Consider the following 22,245-nt stretch of genomic DNA (forward strand, 5'->3'; position numbering starts at 1 on the left):
CAAAGGAAACATTATCTTTAAAAGTACAGACAATAGACAGCAACCTCCTCAAGTTAATAGTTAATATCTACACAAAACCAACAGCTAACATCACACTTAATGGTGAGAAACTCAAAAGTTTTTGCCTAAGATCAGGAACAAAATAAGAATGTCCCCTATAACCACTCTTTTCCAACACTATACTGGAAGTCACTGTTATAATAAGAAAATAGAATTAAAAGTATACATGTTGGGAAGGAAGAAATAAAACTCCTTGTTCACAGATGACACTGACTATTGGTGTAAAAAATCTGTAAGAGTCAACAACAACAACAAGCTCCTAGAACTAATAATGTTTTATAGCAAGGTTGCAGGATACAAGGTTAATATACAAAAGCCAACTGCTTTCCTATATAAAGCAAAGAATTGAAATTAGAAATTAGAAACACAGTATCATTTACATTAGCACACTCAAAAATAAAATATTTAGATATAAGTCTAACAAAATATGTACAAGTTATGTATGAAGAAAACAATACAACCCTCATGAATAAAGGAAATAAGAAATAAGGAAATAGAGGTAATATCAGAGACATGATTGAACAAGATATCCTGATTCATGTCTCCATTCCAGTGACAACAATTTGGCATCTAATCACAGATAATGGTACCTCTGTGGGAGCTGTGGGATTCAGCAACATGTTTGAAGGGACACAGGAGGACTCTTACCCACTCATGTGTTTAGCAATAGGCATGTAGACCTTGATCCTGGCTATGGACCCTGGAGGGCCTATGAACTAGCTTTAGCCCCACTCAGCTACAGTCCAGGGGCCCCTGGAAACCCTGTCTCAGACAGTCACCTATGGACAAGAGAGCGTTTGTGGAAGTCCAGGTTTCCAATGAAAAAGTTCCAGCACAATGTTGGAACAGCAATGTTTGAGTTTGGATGCACTGGAAAGGGGAAGAGGAAAAGTTTGATTTTACTTACATCAATCCTCCTTCAAGGTGGCACACTTAGGGCCAAGAGGGATCTTGTTGGGCTGTAATTTTTTCCACTTAAATACCTCATTTTCAACAATGGTTAACTTATCTATACAGAAAATCAATAGGAAAATGTTTGACTTAAACTACACTTTAGACTAAATTTACCTAATAGATGTGAACAGAACATTCCATTCAGCAAGAGCAGAATACACATTCTTCTCGAATACACACAAGACATTCTCCAGAATAAATTATATGATAGGTCACAAAACAAGTCTTAGCAAATTAAGAAGACTGAAAAAAACAGAAAAGACGGAACGAACTACACCCAATTTAGAAGAAATAACAAAGCTCACAACAAAAATAAAGACCAGAAAAACAATTTTAAAAACCAGTGAAACTAAAAGTTGGTATTATTGAAAAGATAAAATAACAAACCTTTAGCTATAATAACTAAGAAAAAAGAAAACTCAAATAAATAAAATTAAAAATGGAAGAAGAAGAATTACAACCAATACCACAGAAATGCAACAATCATAGAGACTAAGAACAATTATATGCCAGGAAATTGGATAAATCAGAAGAAATGTATAAATTTCTAGAATCATAACCCAACCAAGACCAAATCATGAAAAGTAGCAAACCTGAACAGACCAATAATGCCTAAGGAAATTGAATCATAAAAACAAAACAAACAAACAAAAACCTAATGAAGAACCAGGACCAGATGGCTTCACTGGTGAATCCTACTGAACATTTAATGAATTAACACCAATTCTCAAACTTATCCAAAAAATTAAAGAAGAGTGAACACTCCCAAACTCATTAACGAAGGCAGCATTATCTTGATATCAAAATCAGATCAGGACACCACAAGAAAAGAGAACTATAGGCCAATATACTTAATGAATATAGTTACAAAACTTTTCAACAAAATATTAACCAATTAAATTCAACAGTATAGGGGTGCCTGGGTGGCTCAGTCGCTTGAGCGTCTGACTTCAGCTCAGGTCTTGATCTCGTGGCTTGTGAGTTCGAGCCCCGTGTCGGGCTCTGTGCTGATGGCTCAGAGCCTGGAGCCTCTTCAGATTCTGTGTCTTTCTCTCTCTGCCCCTCCCCCACTCACACTCTGTCTCTGTCTCTCAAAAATAAATAAACATTAAAAAAAAATTCAACAGTATGAAAAGACCACATACTATGATCAAATAGGATTTATTTCTGGGATGCAAAGATCACTTAACACATGCAAACCAATAAATGTAATACATCACATTAATAGAATGAAAGACAAAAATCATATGATTGTCTCAATGCAGACAGTGCATTTGACAAAATTCAACCTACTCGCATGAAAATACTCTCAATAAATTGGGGTGAGAAGGAATTTATTTCAGCATAATAAAGGCCATATATGGCAATTTCATAACTAACATCATGCTTAACAGTGAAAATTTGAACATTATTTTCTCAAAGATCATGAAAATGGCAAGGGTCCTCACTCTCACCTCTCCTATTCCACTTAGTACTGGAAGTCCTAGCCACAACAATTAATTAGGCAAGAAGAAGAAATAAAAGGCAACCAACTGTAAGGGAAGAAGTAAACTTCTCTTTGTGTGCAGATGATATAATCTTATGCATAGAAATCCTAAAGACACCACCAAAATCTGTTATAATTAATATTCAGTAAAGCTGTAGGATTCAAAATGAACATACAAAAATCAGTTGCATTCCTACACACTAACAGTAAAATATCTGAAAAAGAAAAAAGAAAACAATTCTATTACTATGACATTTTTAAAAATGCTTAGGAATAAAATTTAACCAAGGAGATGAAAGACCTATACATTGAAACTGTAAGACATTGATGAAAAAATTGAAGAATACAAAAATAAATGGAAAGATCTCCTACCTTCATGGATTGGAATATTTAATATTGTTAAAATATCTCTATATCCCAAAGCTATCTATAGATTCAATGCAATTCTTTTTTTTTTTTTAATGTTTATTTATTTTTGAGAGAGAGTGAAAGACAGAGCATGAGCGGAGGAGGGGCAGAGAGAGAGGGAGACACAGAAACCACAGCAGGCTCCAGTCTCTGAGCCATCAGCAGAGAGCCCGATGCAGGGCTTGAAACCATGAACCATGAGATCATGACCTGAGCTGAAGTCAGGCACTTATTAGACTGAGCCACCCAGGTGCCCCAGATTCAATCCAATTCTTATCAAAAATTCCAATGACATTTGTCACAGAAACAGAAAAAAAAATCTAAATATTTATATGTATAGCCAAAGCAATCCTGAAAGTGGGAAAAAGCTGGAGGCATCACACTTACTCATTTCAAACAATATTACAAAACTGTATGCTTTGAAGCACTATGGTACTGGCATAAAAGCAGACACATAGACTAATGGAACAGAATGAAGAGCTCAAAAATAAACGCTCTTATGTAAAGCTAACAAATATATGACAGGAGAGGCAAGGATACTCAATGGCAAGGATGATCTCTTCCATAAATGGCATAGGAAAAATTGGATAATCACATGCAAAAAAATGAAATTGAACTTTTACATTACACCACTCAAAATTAATTTGAAATGGATTACGTACTTACATATAAGACTATAAAACTTGTAGAATAAAAAAGGGTAAAAGTGTCTTGACATTAGTATTGGCAATGATTTTTTTGGATATGACACACACAAAAAAAACAAAGGCAACTAAAGCTAAAATAAATAAATGAGACTACATAAAACTAAAAAGCAAAAGAAACAACCAACAAAATGGAAAAAAAACAAACTATGAATGGAAGTAAAATATTTGAAAACCATGTATCTCGTAAGGGTTTAATATAAAAAAATATATAAGGAACTCATACAACTCAAAAGCAAATAAAAACAATTTGATTTAAGAATGCCAGGGGGACTGAATAGTCTTTCCTCCAAAGTACCTATATAAATTTCCCACAGATTTGAAAAGATGCTCAGCATCATTGATCATCAGAGAAATGCAACTCAAAAACCACAGTATCACCCGCACCTGTTAGAATGGCTAGTATCAAAAAGGCAAGAGATAATTTTTGGCAAGGATGTGGTGAAAGGGAACCCTTAAGCACCATTGGTAGGAATGTAAATGTTTACAACCATTATGGAGTATGGAGATTACTCAAAAAATTTAAAAAAAGAACTATCTCATGATGCAGCTAAGTGTTCTGAACCCCAGTTTCGAAGTTTGTGTGTGATGGATGGAGCTAGTTTGCAACAAGCAATTCTTCCTTATCAGGGGGATGTCCTATAATTCAATTCAATTCTAACACTATCTACCAGGAGTTAGTATTAGATTCCACTGGTTAAGGGCTCAGTCCTACAAGACTGCTCTCTACTTCACTTACCAATTGCAAGACCAGGTTGTTACCTGTGTTTCAAACAAATGGGCTACAAAAATGAACAAATCAGGAGACTATAGATGCTGGAGAGGATGTGGAGAGGGAACCCTCTTGCACTGTTGGTGGGAATGCAAACTGGTGCAGCCACTCTGGAAAACAGTGTGGAGGTTCCTCAAAAAATTAAAAATAGACCTACCCTATGACCCAGCAGTAGCACTGCTAGGAATTTACCCAAGGGATACAGGAGTACTGATGCATAGGGGCACTTGTACCCCAGTGTTTATAGCAGCACTCTCAACAATAGCCAAATTATGGAAAGAGCCTAAATGTCCATCAGCTGATGAATGGATAAAGAACTTGTGGTTTATATACACAATGGAATACTACGTGGCAATGAGAAAGAATGAAATATGGCCCTTTGTAGCAACGTGGATGGAACTGGAGAGTGTGATGCTAAGTGAAATAAGCCATACTGAGAAAGACAGATACCATATGTGTTCACTCTTATGTGGATCCTGAAAAACTTAACAGGAACCCATGGGGGACGGGAAGGAAAAAAAAAAGAGGTTAGAGTGGAAGAGAGCCAAAGCATAAGAGACTCTTAAAAACTGAGAACAAACTGAGGGCTGATGGGGGGTGGGAGGGAGGGGAGGGTGGGTGATGGGTATTGAGGAGGGCACCTGTTGGGATGAGCACTGGGTGTTGTATGGAAACCAATTTGACAATAAATTTCATATATTTAAAAACAAACAAACAAACAAATGGGCTACAGATGGGGGGGTTTCCACAACCGCCCACCTGGGTTCAATTAATTTGCTAAAACAGCCCACAGAACTCAGAATATCCACTAGATTACAAACTTATTACAAATTATATTAAAGGATAAAAATCTATAGCCAGACTAAGAAATACATAGGGAAAAGTCCTGAATAAAGTAGTTTCTGCCTTGCAGAGTTTGGGGCTTGGCATGCTGGCATGTGTAACCTTCTGGTTCCTCAACCCTGAAGCTTTCTGAACACCCTCCTTTTGGGTTTTTATGGAGGCTTCATTACATAGGCATGGTTGATTAAATCATTGGCCATTGGTGATTGATTTAACCTCCAGCCTTTAACCCCTCTCAGAAATCGGGGTGGACTGACAGTTCTAACCCTCTCTTAATGGCTGGTTCCCCTGGCAACAAGCCCCATCTTTAAGGCATTTCCAAAAGTCATCTCATTAACATAAACTCATTTGTGGTTGAAAGGTGATTGATCAGACGAGATCGGGCACGTAAGATACCTATTTCAATGGCTTTGAAGGATTTTCAGGATCTGAGGACAGAGAGACTAAATATTACAGCAAAAGATGCTCCCATTGCTCATATAGGCTCAGGACATTTCAAGGGTTTTGGGAGATGTGAGCTGGGAATGGTGGATGAAAACTATATATATATGAGACATATATCATGGTCATCTGAATGGCCTGTACACAGGTATTTATAGCAGTTTGATTCATAATTGCCAAACCAAAAGGTTCTTCACTAGGTGAATGAATAAAAAACCATGATAAATCCAGGGATGCCTGGGTGGCTCAGTTGGTTAATTGTCTGACTTCAGCTCAGGTCATGATCGCACAGTCCGTGAGTTCGAGCCCCGCGTCAGGCTCTGTGCTGACAGCTCAGAGCCTGGAGCCTGCTTTGGATTCTGTGTCTCCCTCTCTCTCTGCCCCTCCCCTGTTCATGCTCTATCTCTCTCTGTCTCAAAAATAAATAAAAATATTTAAAGCAATCAAAAAAAACATGGTAAATCCAGACAATGGGATACTATTCAGCATTAAAAAACAACAACAAAAACAACTATCAAGATATGTAATTTTAGGGAGGAAACTTAAATGCATACTACTAGGTGAAGGAAACCAATCTGAAAAGGCTCCATATTATATGATTCCAACTATATGACTTTCTGGAAAAGACAAAACTATAGAGACAATAAAAAAAGATAAGTAGTTGCCAGGAGTTACGGGGGAGAAAAGAATGAATAGGTAAGGCATAGAGGATTTTTAGGATCATGAAACTACTCTGTATGATGCTATAATGGTGGATTCATGTCATTATACATTTGTCCAAATCCGTACAATGTATAACACCGAGAGTGAACTCTAATGTAAACTATGGACTCTGAGTGATACTGATGCCACAATGTAGGTTCATCAGTTGTAATAAATGTGCACTCTGGTGGGGGATGTTGATAATGGGGGAGGCTATCTATATGTGTGTGTGTGTGTGTGTGTGTGTGTGTGTGTGTGTATGTGTGTGTGTGTGTGTGTGTGTGTGTGTGTGTGTGTGAGTAGTGGTTATGTGGGAGAACTCTATACTTTGTGCTCTATTTACTATGAAACTAAATTTCCTAAAAAATTAATTCTATTAAATTTTTAAAAACTTAAGTAAGGTTAAGAAATCGGGAGAAACATTGTGATGTTTGTATTATATTGTACAGGTGGGTGGGAAGTCTCCCTCTGCTTGATAGCAAAGTGTTAGAGGCAGAGATTAATGAGTCAAAGCTAATTAAAGAAGTAATTGCTTCTGGGGATATACCCTAGGTAGGGAGGTAACTGTTTTGGAGGCTAAAAATATCATAGCTTAATAAAATAAAATTGCACAACTGAAAGGTAAGTAGAACAATAAAATGCCAAACATATTAAAATGTACTCTGTTTATTAGAAAAATAAATTGTATTCTGGAGTTCAATAAAAACCTAATTAAGGATTTTGGCTGGGCTTCACTGTTGTTGCAACTATTGTTACCTATTAATTGTTCTCTGGGGTCCAAAGATCTCTATACTGCTGAGGGTATCTGAGACCCTAAATTTCCTAGAGCAAGAGTAATTGGATATAAGGTTTTAAAATTTTTTGAAAACGTCCAAAACACTAATGAAAACTGCACCTCTATTCAAGCGATGGCTGTGCAAACTAATTAAAACATTGGGTTCTTTTGCTTTGGGGGTAGAATTGTACCTATTCCCTGTGGGGAAACTGGCTAGCTCAGATATTTGTTATTCGTCTTCTATTAATAAAAAGGAGAAACAAATTAAGTATTCCCTGAACAATGCAGTTGGGCAGTCAAGATTTTTCTAAACATGGGATTCATCCATGAGTGAGCATAACCAAGGAAGTATTATATAGTGGGAATGTCTCTAAAATTCTCTTAAAGCTTCTTGTTCAAATTTTATGTCACCCAGATCCTTCCAACCACTTGCCATCCTGTTGGTTTCCTATATGCTACAGACACTGTCTTGTCACATGAGTGAAATTTCAGTGAAGGATGATTAAATAGTGAGTAATTTAGATTAAGCAAAGGTGTACTTTTAGTTCTAGATTATTCAGACTGCTTTGACTTATTCAAGTCATCCAACATTTTACCGTACAAAGGCTGCCCCTTCTAGTTCTGTGAACAGGTTTATGTAAGTTTACCATGCACAATAATATTTGGTCACTTCCTAACAAATTATTCAGAAGTTCTCATTGATTTTATTAAATTTTTTTTAACATTTATTTATTTTTGAGAGTGAGACAGAGTATGAGCAGGAGAGAGGCAGAGAGAGAGAGGGAGAGACACAGAATCTGAAGCAGGCTCCCAGCTCTGAGCTGAACACAGAGCCCAACACGGGGCTCGAACTCATGAACCATTAGATCATGACCTGAGCTGAAGTCAGATGTTTTACTGGCTGAGCCACCTAGGTGCCCCATCTCATTGATTTTATTTGAGATCTAACCTGAATACTTCCTCCAGAGACTGGGCACAGTCACCAAACAACAACAGCACCAACCAACCAACCAAACAAAAAACACCAAACAAGCAAAAAACCCTGGTCCTTAGCAAAGATCTTAAATTAACACTTGGCACTCTACCAATGTCTTATGTCTTTACCAGAAGAAGGACTGAAACAAAAGAAAACAATAATTACATTATATCACAGTCAACTGATGCTTATAAAAATCATTGTATAGCGTCTAAAGCCTTTTCACAATGCTTCATCTCCTTGTTTCTCTATAGTAGATAACAGAGACACTTTTATTCTGATCTTGATATTCCCACTGCTCTGAATTTGACGTATCTGCCTGCCATTACTTCATCTGGTCTGTGACTCTTAATCAGAAGGTTCATTAACTGATGATTAAGTTGATAAACATTGATTCATCCTCTGTTACTTCATTAAGCTCACCCACCAGTCCACTGAGATTTATTTTCTACTATGTCATTATTCACCTGTAAAATCTCTGGTCTCCAGCTTCAAAAAGTGCTTTGTAAGTTTTACATACATTTCATTGTCCTATTTTTTTTTCACTCATCCAAAAGACCTGATAGAGTTTTCTTGTCTTTTTTTTTTCTTTTTGCAACAGGACACCAGCAACTTCACGCTGAGACCTTTCTTTTTAATTTGCAGTAGCTCCTTCAAAGAGGAGGTGTTTTCTCCATATCATTTCTTTTCCAGGGGAGGACAAGTTTCATTATGTTTAACTGCAATTCTTTGCTGTAAGTTTCCTCCGTGGTTCTGTGTCAGGGAAGAAAAATAATCCAGAGTGTGTATCACCTCACAATTTACAGCTCAGTTTTGTGATCAAAATATGATCTTTTACAGCAAATGCTAAATTGGAAAAATTCAATTTTCTGATTGACAAACAAAAGAATTCCAGATGTTTCCCAATGAGAAAGAAACTGGGCCATCAAGTATGAAGTGAAAAAATTGCTATCTTTTCCCTTTTTGCAAAACTCTTTGCTGTAGAACTCTGTTATTGAAAGGAAGAGCTTATGTAGATTCCTGTGTGAGCCAGCTTTCCTACCTCTCAGTTATGAGGATTTTATTTTTATTTAATATTTATGAAAAATGAATGACATGCTATGGTTATTAGAGAAAATACATGTAAACAAGATACCATAATCTTGGTTAGAAGAATCACCAACGAAATGGGAGATTGAAATCCCATAGCTGTTTGTTTGTTTGTCTTTTTTTCAGCTTTGAGATATAATTGATGTAAAACACTAGTAAGTTTAAGGTGTTGATGTGATAATTTGATATGTGTATGTATGGAGAAATTTTTGCCACAGTAAGTTTAGTTAACACATTCTTTACCTCATGTAATTACCATTTTGTTGTTGTTTTTAAGGGGAAAAGACTAAAACTATGTTCTCATTGCCACTTGCTTTTTTTATTTTATTTTATTTTTTATTTATTTATATTTTATTTGAGAGAGAGAGCACAAGAGTGTGGAGAAGGAATATAGGGATAGGGATAGGGGAAGGGAGAGGGAGGGAGGGAGAGAGAGAGAGAGAGAGAGAGAGAGAGAGAGAGAGAGAGAATCATAAGCAGGCTTCACGTCCAGCATATGGAACCCAACACAGGACTCCATCCCACCTTCCTGGGATCATGACCTGAGCCAAAATCAAGAGTTGGTCGCTCAACAGACTGAGCCACCCAGGCTTGGCTTTTTAAACAAAAGAGTAAGTGCTCATTTGGCAGCACATATACTAAACTTGGAATGATACACAGAAGATTAGAAAGGCCCCAGCACAAGGATGACTCAAAAATTCATGAAGTTTTCCATATTTTTAAGCGTTGGGTGATGTATGGAAGTGTTGAATCACTGTATTGTACACCGGAAACTAATACACCACTGTATGTTAACTATACTGGAATTTAAAATTAAATTAAACTAAATTAAAAAAAAATAAAAGAGTATATCACAAGGGCAAGGTCACTTCCAGGATCTATGATAAAATGAAAACCTCTCTGCAGGTGGAACAATCAAGAAGGATACTCAAAACAGCAGAGAGAGATGCATTCTAACAGGTATGCAAGAAAAATGAATAAAAAAGCATGAGGGGTGATGCAAAGGACTGAAGACACAGAAGAAAAAAAATGAGGAGTTAAATTTAATCCAACCCAGCTGTGCCTGGGTGGTTCAGTCTGTTAAGCATTCAACTCTTGATTTAGCTCAGGTCATGCATGATCTCATGGTTGGTGAGATTGAGCCCCGTGTTGAGCTATGTGATGGCAGCAGAGCCTGCTTGAGATTCTCTCTCTCTCTCTCTCTCTCTCTCTCTCTCTCTCTCTCTCTGATCCTCTCACAGTCTCTCTCTCCCTCAAAACAAATGAATGAATAAATAAATAAATAAATAATCCACCCCAAACAAGGAATCTCACTAGCCTCTGTCTGTTCATTCTCCACAAAACAACTCCAGATCAGAGCCTAGGATATTATCTTTGGCATAAATGAAATTTATACTATCTCAAGTTTCACTAGAAAGAATTCAGTTTCAATTGATTTTATATACTTTAGAAAAAATAGATGTGGTGAAGCTCTGCAAGCTTTAGCAATCGCCTAATAAGTTCCCTAGCCTATTTCAAATTCAATATACAGTATTTCTGGAAAGCATTAACTATGATAATTATACTGCCCATATATTCCCCTTTAATGTTTGCAATAACCAAAAGAAAATTAATGCAAGAAAAGAAATATAGATAATAATACTTTTCTTCTTAAGACATATCTTTCTAAGAGAGTTATTCTGGGCACCAGCTATAAATTACTGTACCCATTTAAAGCGTTATAAAAATAAAAACTAGTGGCTAGTGAATGGAGATTTGTGCCACACAGGCTGTACTGCAGAAATAACTAGCTTTTTACAATGGGGACATTCCCATTTACACAAAATAATTTCAAGTTATCTTTTTTTTCTTTATTTGACACCACAATGCTGTCATGACCTTCATCTACCCTGTGAGTTTTGGTAATATTTTCATTTATATCTTCTCTCCATAGGGATAAATGGTTCTAACCTTGAAATCTCAGTTCCTATGTGAAAAATAACTTTATAAATACTTCAAACACTTACATTTTCAGCAACAAATGTTCCAGTATGAATACAAAACAGCATTTCTGTCAAACACAGCAATACATAACTTGAACTCAGAAGACAGGAGTCCCTATACACACACAGTTCACTGTCAATTCTCAGAAATCGTTTACATATTCTTCAGTGGCATTATGATCATATATTTCTTCTTAGGTTGTGACTGACTTGGGGTTCCTACAGCTGTTCGCTGGCAACTCTAAGCGTTTGTTGATTAGGCTGTAATCTTTGAGATGCTTATAATCATCAATATTAATTACATATTTAAAAAGCTATCCATTCTATCCATTGATATATTAATTTCACAAACATTCTTTGAACAGCTATTATTTTCCAGGCACTTTCCTAGGCCCAGGAGATATAAAGATAAATTATACCTGATATCCTTTGCCTTTAAAGGACTCACATTTGAGTAAGAAAAGCAAACATGTGAAAATATATTTTAATCAAACAATAACTCTGTCGTGACAGTTTTTTATTAGGAGTACAGTGTGTGTGTGTGTGTGTGTTGACACAATGTAAATGCATTCTTAATTTGGATTACCCCCAAAGCACACACTAAGCAGGGATTTGAGTTTCAAGTAATTATTAAGGAGGTAATCACAAGAAGTCCTCTGAAGGATTGACTTGTACAAAAACTATCTTCAGTGGCCTCTAGGGAAGGACTGAAGCAATATCTCGAGATTTAGGGTACTCTAACATTACCTGAAGTGTTTATTTTATTTTTTTTTAATTTACATCCAAATTAGTTAGCTTATAATGCAATGATGATCTCATCAAAATGAAGTGTTTGATACAGCGCTGATATCTCCATACCCAGAGCTTCACATCCAGTAGATTTGCAATGGCATATGAGGACTTGCATTTTCAAATTCCTACTTGATGCTGAGACTGAGGGTCTCCAGACTGCATTTTAAGGACCACCGAGGTGGCAGGTATGAGCAAGGCATAATAGCATAAGCCATGCGCACATATATTCGAATATTTTTGAGGTCTTGTTCTCACCCAAACATCACAGTTTCCTCGTGCTTTGAGCCACGTATCGAACCAATGATGGAACTTGTATGAATTTCAGTCATGCGTGAACCTGGAAAGCTTTGCCCCCTCATTAACCTAGTTATTAGCCAGATGACTACATTCAGTTGGCTAATGAGAAAATATTTGACAGGCACCCTGCACCCATTTTTCCTTATTTTATATTTTCTGTGATGCCTGTACCTATAAACTAAATGTCCATCTTTGGTTTGAAAGGAGCCCAGTGCCAAGGTCATGTCTATTGTATGGAAAATGTCTTCTTGGATAATTCATGTGAAATAGCTTTTGGCTGCTTATCTAGATCAGGGCACGCAAGGATTGGAAGTGTGTGTGTGTGTGTGTGTGTGTGTGTGTGTGTGTGTGTGTGTGCCTGTGTATGTGTATTAATGATATGCGCATGTATAGCAGGAACAACTATTTTGTGTTCATAAATATTTGATAAAATTCTTCCAAGCATGAAATCGGAATTTTCTCTGCACCAAGCAATGTATTTCCGTGAGGTTCATGGAGCCAGGATAAAAACAGAAGTCTCGTAAAACAGTTTGGCAAAAATAACTACATATATACCTTATTGCCTTTGAATAAAGAACATTTTGTGTAGAAAGCTTTTCACTCTGTTTCTTGCCTGTGACTACACTACAGGTAAAAAAAAATGCCATTTATGGAGGGACATTTTTAAAACAAAATGAGTGTTTGTACCTATGTGGGGAGCATAGTAACAAAGAAATGTATTTAACTGCAAAATGCTATTTGTTTCCACAGAATACACATGCAATTTTCTATTCCGAGTGCACATTTAAATCCACATAAAAAGGGCACTTTATTTTCCAAGGACACTGAGTGGAATAATGTAAACTGACTAAAAAGAGATGAACTCTACTTCTGCGTGTATTCTGGGCCTTCAAAGGCATCAAAATTAGGAAAGCTAAGTAGATAATATCAGCTGTATAATCTGCTCATTCTAATGTATAATTTTTGATGTTAAAGGGTCTAAAATAACTATACTCTCTTCTTACTGAATACTTAATTATCTCAATAAAATGCACACAGGAACAACATATAATAAAACATTTGAACAAGACATTTAGAGTCTCTTGACTCGAAACATCAATATGCTGTATCTCTTAAAGTCCATCGGCTAAGAAGCTAAAAAATAAAATGAATGTTCTCATATTATTAACTGCATTTAAATAGTGCAGCTTAAACATCTAGCCTGAAAAAAATATAATTACATTTTTCTTTGAGTCAATGTATACATATTAAATAAAAATTTCCCCTCCAAATCTTATTTTAGAATCTCTTTCTTGCTTGTTATGTGGCTGAATCCCTTTCTTTTTGGAGAAACTCCAGTTATTCCCGTGCTCGGGTTTTCGACCATTTGTTATCTTCCAATTCAATCACATGCTTCAAAACCGGTGTTCTTTAAGAGAAGACTTTGTGATCTGCTGTACCTTTGCTGGTTTTACCAGGATTCAACTCAAGCCAGGTTTTTAAAAGCCGGGTATATAGAAAACTTCACTGGTCCCTCATTTACTATTGAGAGCTTACAGCCAGGAAAGGGGAGGAGGTGCGGAAGAGGCAAAAGTGGCATTTAACACAGATTCATTCAACAATTGCTAAGCTCCATGGGCCGCCTGGGTGGCTCAGTCGGTTAAGCAGTCAGCTCTCGGCTTGGGCTCAGGTCATGATCTCACTTTTGTGAGTTCAATCCCCGCATCCGGCTCTGTGCTGGCAATGCGGAGTCTGCTTGGGATTCTCTTTCTCCCTCACTCTCTGTCCCTCCCCCGACTTGCACTGTCTCTGTCTCACTCAAAATAAATAAATAAAACTTAAAAACAACAACAACAACAACAATTACCAAGCTCCTGCTCTGATTTACTGTAAAGTGTGTTCAGTGTGTGACAGCAGCACTTTGCATTTGCTATTTCCTGATGGTATATGTATTAATGTGATCATGCCTGTTCAGACTGCTTCTGCTCTCCACACATGCTTTTTCATGCACCACACTTCCACCACCAGCCCTTTTCACGTAACAAAAGGCAGCTTCAACTTCAAGACCCACTGCCAGTGTCCTCTTCTTTACAAAACCTTCTTGTCTAGTCTACTTCCCAATATGAATCCTTCCCTACTGTGCTCAGTCAACATTGTTTGTTTATAGATTTAAATCCATATTAGGGTACTTACCACTTTGATTATAGTTCTTAGCATTTGTGCCTACTACTCCACAAAGGCTACCAACTGTTGGGGGAAGAATGCTAGAAAACGATGTCTCTTTCTCATTAGCTAACAAGTTTTGAAGCATTTCCACGGACTGCCATCTTCTTTGTAATCCAGTTCTGCTCGGTTCAGCCAATATTTATTGAGTACCTACTGTTGTCCTAGGAATTGAGATAGTCCTCAAGAACTCGCAGATGGATTAATATTGAGCATTTTGGAGTGACAGCTATGTATCTAGGCTATTTCATACACTGGAAGTATGGTAGTTTTCCTGAGCAAGAAGCGTTATATACCATGACACAAGAAGGTAGCATAGACTCTGGATTGGAAGAGGGAGGGTATTTATCAAGTCTACATATCAGGAGGCATAGGGAGGAAAAGGAGTCACTCCTGATCGAGTGTGAGAGTGAGCCTGCTCCCAGGAAGTGTGCGTGTTTGTGTGTGTGTGTGTGTATGTACTAAAAGCTGTGTACTAAGGTTTCATGAAGATCTTATAGCCAAAGATAAACATTACCCAGTGATAAATTACTGCCTGGTCAGTAAATTCACAGAAGTCCTAAGCCACTGAAATGCTTTTATCCAGTGGAGAGAAATCATAGTAGGCAGCCAGTTTGCGAGGTTTCAGGAACAATGACCATCTGAGGCCAACTCGGTCCAGCTTCTATGGGTGGTCAGACCACCTCTGCACCTGACAGTGGAGTTAAAAGTCTTTCAGGACAGGAGCGCCTGGGTAGCTCAGCCGGTTAGGCATCTGACTTCAGCTCAGGTCATGATCTCACAGTTCACAAGTTCTGCGTTGGGCTCTGTGCTGACAGCTCAGAGCCTGGAGCCTACTTTAGATTCTGTGTCTCCCTCTCTCTCTGCCCCTCCCCAGCTCACGTTGTGTCTGTCTGTCTGTCTGTCCCTCTCAAACATAAATAAACATTAAAAAGTTTTTTAAATATGACATTTATCGTACCCAGTGCTCATCCCAACAGGTGCCCTCCTCAATGCCCATCACCCACTTTTCCCTCCCTCCCACACCCCATCAACTCTCAGTTTATTCTGTTTTCAAGAGTCTCTCTTGGTTTGGCTCCCTCCCTAATGTTTTTTTCCCCCTTCCCCTCCCCCATGGTCTTCTGTTAAGTTTCTCAGGATCCACGAAAGAGTGAAAACATACGGTATCTGTCTTTCTCTGTATGACTTATTTCACTTAGCATAACACTCTCCAGTTCCATCCACATTGCTACAAAAGACCATATTTCATTCTTTCTCATTGCCAAGTAGTATTCTATTGTATATATAAACCACAATTTCTTTACCCATTCATCAGTTGATGGACATTTAGGCTCTTTCCATAATTTAGCTATTTTTTTTTAAAAGTCTTTCAGGACAAACCTATTCCTTGCTGTATTTTCCAGCGCTATTTTCTCCTCATAGGAGTGATTAAGTCTAGCCATTTGAATTGGCTAAGTGTCTTGCCGCTTGGATAGTACAAAGCCTTATGATAGCAAAAGAGAGTAAAAATCATTTAATTTGAGCTGGGAGTCATTTTTATTATTTTTTTAATGTTTATTTATCTTTGAGGGGGGAAGGGAGGGGCAGAGAGAGAGACACACAGAATCCAAAGCAAGCTCCAGGCTCTGAGCTGTCAGCACAGAGCCTGATGTGGGGCTTGAACCCATTAACTGCGGGATCATGACCTGAGCCAAAGTTGGATGCTCATGACCTGAGCCGAAGTTGGACACCTAAATGACAGCCACCCAGGAGCCCCTGAACTGGGAAACATTTAAGTTAATTGGCAGTGAAGTGGGAAAAGACAGTTGCATAATGTTATTAGTGACTAAACCAGACTTGTCATTTCTAAATGCTACCAAACATTTGCCCCATGCTATTCCAAAATCTTTGTTCAAATGAGAACATTTCCAAGGATCTTAAAAAATGCACATTTTATTATGGAACATTAAAATCCATGTGATTGCCCCCAATGTCTCTTCCTCTTTGATCTCCAGACTAGGTTCAATTTTGTTTCCTTTGTTTTTCATACTCCCATCCTTCTATTTCCATTCAGAAGCTCTCTATCATCACCACACTATGTCTTCAATTTTTAAGGCAAGGGGAACAAAACATTAAAAAACTAAGGGAACAAAATAAAATTATCATAAAGTAGCAGGAAAAAAGAGGAAGCAATAGAAAGATAAGGCTAGGTCTAGTTAGTTTGGGGCAGGGGTGGGAGGGGAAACCATGAAGAGGCACTAGGAAGCTGCACAAATGAAGGAAATAAATACAAAAAAAGAATATGATTTAAACAATTTTTTTAATGTTTATTTATTTTTGAGAGAAAGAGAGAGAGCACAAGTAGGGGAGGGGCAGAGAGAGAGGGAGACACAGAATCCGAAGCAGGCTCCAGGCTCTGAGCTGTCAGCACAGAACCGAATGTGGGCCTCAAACCCACAAACAGTAAGATCATGACCTGAGCCAAAGTTGGATGCTTAACTGAGCCACCCAGTCACCCCAAAAGAATATGATTTTTAAATGAGGATTGCACGTGCCCTTCATTGTGCTTAAGAAACATTTTTAGGGGGCACCTGAGTGGCTCAGTCAGTTAAGTGCCTGCCTCTTGATTTGGGCTCAGGTCATGATTTCATGGTTTGTGAGATCAAGCCCCATGTGGGGCTCTATGCTGACAGTGCAGAGCATGCTTAGAATTCTCTCTCTTTCTCTCTCTCTCAAAAATAAATAAATAACCTTAAAAATTATTTTTAAAAAAGACCATTGTTTTAAACATTTTAAAAATTATTTTTCAAACTTAAGTTTTAATCTTTTTTTTTTTTTCAACTTAAGCAGCACTATATGGGTTACAGTTTCAATAGCATGGTAGGTTTATTTTCTTTTCCCAGATCAAATACATGGCCTCACTCAGCCACCACGCTGCTATGAGTGGGAACTTCAAAGTACCACTGAGGGACTTCTCAAATAGGTCTCTAAAAAGACCTAGTCAACTGGTAGTACTTTGCTGAAAAAGTGAATTAATGGTTGACACTCACAAAGTAGTAGAATTTATTCTTCCAGAAACTCATTTGTATTAGTAGAATCCTTTGTAATCCTACACTGAAAACTAATTAAAAGGATGGTATTCCTGACAGCATGTTCAGCGGTCAACATATTCATGATTGATTTAATATATAGATAATACATATTATATATTCCTGAAAGAGGTGAATGGAAAGAGAGCTAATATGAAGTATCTCCTATTCTACCTATTTTTAAGGCCACTGTATGCACCCAAAACTTAAAGAGCTAAATATGCAATAAAATCTTAATATATACTTATGCCTATGTTCTTTGATGGGGTTTATGGTGTATTGATTTTTTTTAACATTTATTTACTGTTGAGAGAGAGAGAGAGAGAGAGAGAGAGAGGTGGGGGGGAGAGCATGAGAAGGGGAGGGGCAGAGAGAAAGAGAGGCAGAGGATCTGAAGCAAGAGAGCCTGATGTGGAGCTCGAACTCACAAACTGTGAGATCATGACCTGAGCTAAAGTCAGATGCTTAACTGACTGAGCCTCCCAGGCACCCCAATGGTATATTAATTTCTAAACAATACCTTAATTCATGTTCATTTTGACCCCTTGAGAAATTTACAAGTTATGCATACTAAATTTCTTATTTTGTAGTCAGAGATGTTGTTTTGTCTATCATTGTATCCCCAGTGCATACCACTATGCCTGGCATTGCAAATACTTGGGAAGATACTTGACTTATAAGTGAATGAATAAGCGAACAAATACTACTCCATTTTATTTTGCAAAGGAAGTGCATGGTAGCAATGGAGTAGGTTCGTAAGTGAGCCTTGTGCAGATTATGACTGCTTATTCATAAACACCCTAAAGAACAGTATGTGGCAGTGAAGCAAATACTTGTCTGTTGGGTGGTGGTGAAAGATTTTGGAAGTTAGCTTGTCCAACAATATTCATTCAGATGTTACCTGTCTGGTGCTTGAAATTATGTCTGTGATACAACAAACAGAATTCTCTAAATTGCCTCTGATAACTTGCATGGGGATCCTGGACAACGAGGTACCAAGGACCTGAATGCCCCTGCCCATCTGGCTGAAGGGGGCCGTCCCTGAACTGAACCCCTCACAGGACCAACAACATGCATGGACTGAAGGAGCTTCCATATTCTTCAGGCCCAAAGGTCTCCCAAATTGGGGAGTCTGGCTTTACCATACAGTTCTTACAAAAAGCTGGCATCTAAACACAGACTGCCGAGACCCACGTGGTCAGTGTTTTTCTCCACTGGCAAATTTGCCTTCACAGTTGTTCCAGAGAAGAGAAAGCAATATAAAAGAAGAGGTTCTCCTCTTCCTGGGATGATTTACTCTCAGCGTGACCGATAGGATACTCTTGTCCTAGAATTTCTCTCCCCAGCTATATAGGGATAGGAGGAATATTTCCCTTTTCTTTTTGTTAATGCTGGCTTTATAATGTTCCCCAATAAAACCTGATTTCTACACCATATCTTGTGACGTTGTCAACTATGTCCCAGCACTCCAAGTCCTGTTGTTAGATGGTGACTTTAAACAGATCGTCCTTGTATGACAAAATTGTTCATTAGATATAAGCATTGCCATTGTCTTTTCTACTGGATGGGACAGGTTCAGGGAGGAGTCAGGTAGAGTGTTACCTTTTAAAATAAAATTCTTTCTGGGAGAAGTTGTTATAGTACTCTGAGTGAGTCTTTCAAATCACGATTTTCCTTCATGAGAGGACAATTCAGCCCACACGAGACATTCAGAAAGTGATGTCTAATCACCATTATCTAATTGTGTTGTTACAACAACACTGCATGGTGGGTAGTCCCAACTCAGTCAAGTAATTTGGTCAATGCCACAAAGTTAAAATACGAGCTTTGATCTTTCTATTTCTGGTTGACATATAGCACTTGGGGTTCTATATTCAGTTGTTAAACAAATGATCATGAATGGTTCTTGAAGGGTTAGGGAGATTTTCCCCATGATAGCAAGACTTGTCATGTCTTTTTATTGGACAAGGTAATGGCACCTATAAGTGCTTATTAATGTATGTAAAATCATTAAATATGCATGTAAAATTATATGTGAAATGTCAAGTATATACGATCTAAATTCTAGTGGAAATTTCAGTGATTCGAAGATAGTGTTTTATTTTGTTTTGTTTTTTAGATATCGGTCATGGAGGTAATTTGGCACAACATATAGAATGCATTCTCTGACATCAGAAAGATGGCTTCAAGTTCCTATCTCAAACCTTTGCCAGTTAGGTGAACTTGAGCAAGTTTTTGACCTTTCTGATGCTCATTTTCCTAAGAATGTGACTTATGCCAGGCTAGACCAGTGTGTACCAAACTGCATTGTGCACAGACATCACTGAGGGCCTTATACAAATGCAAATTCTGGAGGGTTGGTGGAAAGTTGGAGATTCTCCATATCTAACATACTTTCAGTTGACGCTGTTACTGCTCAATTTTGGACAACGTTCTGTAGCAAGGGGTAGAATTTCATCATCAGCCATACTGACATTTTGTCCAGATAGTTCTCTGCTATACAAGGTTTTCCTGTGCGCTGCACGATGTCCTGTGCAATGTAGTAACATTCCTGGCACAGTTCCTGATACATAATAGAAATCAGGTGAATATTTGTTCCTTTCTTTTCACATCTTCTGCTTAGACTTGGTAGTTGTCAAGAAGTTTAAACTGAAGCTCACCTCTATGATGATAGTGTCCTCTAAAGGAAGAGTCAGCAAACTACCTCTCATAGGCCAAATCTAACCTACCACCTCACTTTGTAAATAAAGTTGTGTTGGACCATATCTACCACCATTAGTTTATCAATTTTCTTTGGCCACTTTTGCACTTAAACGGCCGAGTTGAGTAATTCCAGCAAAAACCGTACAGCCTACGAAATCTAAAATATTTACTACCTGGTCCTTAGCAGAAAAAGTTTGCCAAGACCTCTTCTTGATACCTGAAAATCCTGGAGCTATAGGTTTTCTATGCTGTAGAAGCAGAGTTTTATAGCAGTCTTCTGGGTGTAATTCAACAGATGCTAAGTCAAGAACATTTCCTTTGGGTTGGCCCCAAAGAGAGTGCCTAGATTCTTTCCATTTTTCAAGGAGCCATTGGCTTCTACAATGCAGGTGTTAGGCGGCCTCTTCAGAAACAGTGGAAATAAGAAAAATCCCCAGTGCCAGAGAGCACTGCATAGGTTTCCCTTTTGTAAAAAACAGACAATTTACCTTCCTAATTACAATTGACAAGAATCAGTCACAGGAGTAAAATGTATTTCCTGTGGCTGCTAACTTTACTTAGTATGCTAAGTTGGTGACTGGTGATTTGCATTTGTATAAGGTTTCATAGGAGCCAGACTGTTTTTAAAAACAAACTCAGAGGATTTTGATGGAAAGCAAATAGGCAGGGAGTAAAATGAGGAAGTAACGATGAAGAACGGTTGTCTATGAAATAAGATTTGGGGAAGTTACATGGGTGAGCTGCACTTGGTTACTGTTAGTAGAAGGGACTATGGTATGTGTAGCCTAAAGTATAGTTTCATTGTGATGTGAGCAGTCATCACAAGGGATCTTTACTGTTGCTTCACACATTCTCATGCTTACTTTGAGGCAATAATGTGTGCTAGAATAGGCTAGATCAGGTTTCTCAATCTCAAGCACTATTTTTGGAACGGATATTTCTTTGTGGTGGGGTCTATACTATTCAGTATAGGATGTCAGGCAGTATCTCTGGCCTTTACCCAATACATGCCAATATTAATGCTTTCCCCAGTTGTGGCAATCAAGACTATCTCTAGACATTGTCAAATATTCTTTGGGCATCAAAATCACTCCTGGTTGAGAATTACTGGGCTATCTTATTCCACAAGAAGAAATAACTCCACAATCTCAGTGGCTTAATATACTAAATGTTTATTTCTTGCTGACATAAATCCTACCGGGCAGCTTTCCAGGGCAATTGTACTCTACGTGGTGGCTCGGGACTCAGACTGACTTTGATCGTATGGTATTTTTGACCCACACATTCTTTCTAGATCACCATGGAAAATAAAGGGAGAGTATAGAATTGAATTCAAGCTCTTAAATATTTATGCTCAGAAGTGACAGTTCCCACTTCTGTCCACATTTTATGAATCAGAGCAATTAATATGGTCATGCCTACCTTTAAGAGAGTGAGAAGTAAAATCTTCCTCCAAGACTAGTAACAAATATTCTGTTGTCAAGAGCAGATCTTATGTGTTAGTTTCCACCTTATTTAGTGAATGCTTGCTAATACTGAGAACTACCATATTGTCAAGGGTCTAGAGGCAGGATAGCAATGTAGTTGAAAGCATGGACCCTGGAACCACTGTACTTGGGACTCAACCAAGTTTTACAGAATTACATCTGTGATCGTAAACAAATTAGGTAACCTCACTGTGCCTGAGTTTCTCACCTATAAAACAAGGGAAAATAGAAGTACTCACCTCAGAGGGAATTCACAAGAATGAAATGTGTTAGCATTTGTAACACCTTAGAAAAATGCCTAGCACATTATAAGCACGTTGTAAATATGTTTAAATAAAAATGTATAACATTTAAAATATAAAAATATTTTATAAGTAAAATATAAGTAAAATTTAAGTAAAATTAAAATTTTACTTAAATTTACTTAAAATTTTTAAGTAAAATTAAAAATTAAGTAAAATATAAGTAAAATGTAAGTAAAATTTATAAGTAAAAATATAATTT

The 22,245-nt window shown here is 37.6% G+C and overlaps 1 long non-coding RNA gene and 1 other non-coding gene across 2 annotated transcripts; one reads left to right on the forward strand and one right to left on the reverse strand.

Moving 5' to 3' along the window:
* Positions 1-3,307: 3,307 nt before the first annotated feature.
* On the reverse strand, positions 3,308-21,812 carry LOC121045160 (uncharacterized). The gene is made up of 3 exons (XR_005797618.1): positions 21,801-21,812; positions 16,554-16,557; positions 3,308-3,402 (listed from the first exon to the last, which is right to left on the reverse strand). It is a non-coding gene; the product is annotated as an uncharacterized LOC121045160 (long non-coding RNA).
* Positions 9,826-9,931, forward strand: LOC121045204 (U6 spliceosomal RNA). The gene has a single exon (XR_005797633.1). It is a non-coding gene; the product is annotated as a U6 spliceosomal RNA (small nuclear RNA).
* Positions 21,813-22,245: the final 433 nt, after the last annotated feature.

This window comes from Herpailurus yagouaroundi, unplaced genomic scaffold, assembly GCF_014898765.1.
Source record: "Herpailurus yagouaroundi ecotype Mexico unplaced genomic scaffold, PumYag 189, whole genome shotgun sequence".
Classification (NCBI taxonomy): domain Eukaryota; kingdom Metazoa; phylum Chordata; class Mammalia; order Carnivora; family Felidae; genus Herpailurus; species Herpailurus yagouaroundi.